This window comes from Theobroma umbraticum, unplaced genomic scaffold, assembly GCF_002168275.2.
Source record: "Theobroma umbraticum cultivar Fairchild unplaced genomic scaffold, ASM216827v3 scaffold_56.0, whole genome shotgun sequence".
NCBI lineage: Eukaryota > Viridiplantae > Streptophyta > Magnoliopsida > Malvales > Malvaceae > Theobroma > Theobroma umbraticum.
In genome coordinates, this window is record NW_018397256.1 from 390,544 (window position 1) to 391,483 (window position 940).

At 36.0% G+C, this 940-nt stretch overlaps 1 non-coding gene across 1 annotated transcript; it reads left to right on the forward strand.

The window, feature by feature from the left end:
- The first annotated feature begins 592 nt into the window (after window positions 1–592).
- LOC149527485 (small nucleolar RNA R71) lies at window positions 593–699 on the forward strand. Its single transcript, XR_016350941.1, has one exon. It is a non-coding gene; the product is annotated as a small nucleolar RNA R71 (small nucleolar RNA).
- The last annotated feature ends 241 nt before the right edge of the window (window positions 700–940 follow it).

Sequence of the window (940 nt, forward strand, 5' to 3'; positions counted from 1 at the left end):
AAGCATCAGTCCTGGACATATATTGTAAAAGAAGTTCTTCCAATTGAGAGTTCTTTTTAGGAATTTGTGGCCTAGCTTATATTGAAAACTAGGAGGCATGATGGGTTTTGGATTAGAAGGCCTTGCATTGTTACTCCATGAAAAGTTGGGGTGGTTTCTCCAACTAGGATTATAAGTATTGGTATATGGGTTATTCTATTATCCATTGAAGTTCCCCACAAACTAGACTAATTCAAAATTGTATGGACATTGATCATATGAATGGCCATCTCCACACATCTCACAAACTAATAATGAATTTTGAACTACATGAACTCTCAATGTGTCAAACTTCTTGGACAGTGCAGCCACTTATGCAGCTACTTGAGCAGTTAAGATGCCAAGTGCATCAATTTCATAAGCTCCAACAGCTTTTCTCGAACCCAACCTTTCTGAAGGCCATTGATAATTGTTTGAGGCCATCTCTTCTGACAAATTATAAGCATCTGTAGCATTCTTACTCATTAATGCCCCACCTGTAGCAACATCAATTGTGGTTTTTATTGAACCAACCAACCCATTATAAAATGTTTGAACTTGCAACCAATCAAGAATCCCATGATGTGGACATCTTCTCAATAGTTCTTTAAACCTCTCCCAAGCTTCATACAAGAAGTCACCATTAAATTGTGTGAATGAGGTGATATCATTCCTCATCTTTATAGTCTTGACAAGCGAAAAAAATTTTACTAGAAACTTTGAGCCAAATCTTCCCATTTAGTGATAGACCAATTAAGCAGTGAATTAAGCCAATTCTTTGCCTTATCCCTCAGAGAAAACAAAAACAAAATCAATCTAATAACATCATCAGTTACTTCATTGTATTTAAAGGTATCACAAATCTCCAAGAAATTTACTAAATGAGAATTAGGATCATCACTGGACTGAAGACTGAATCCTC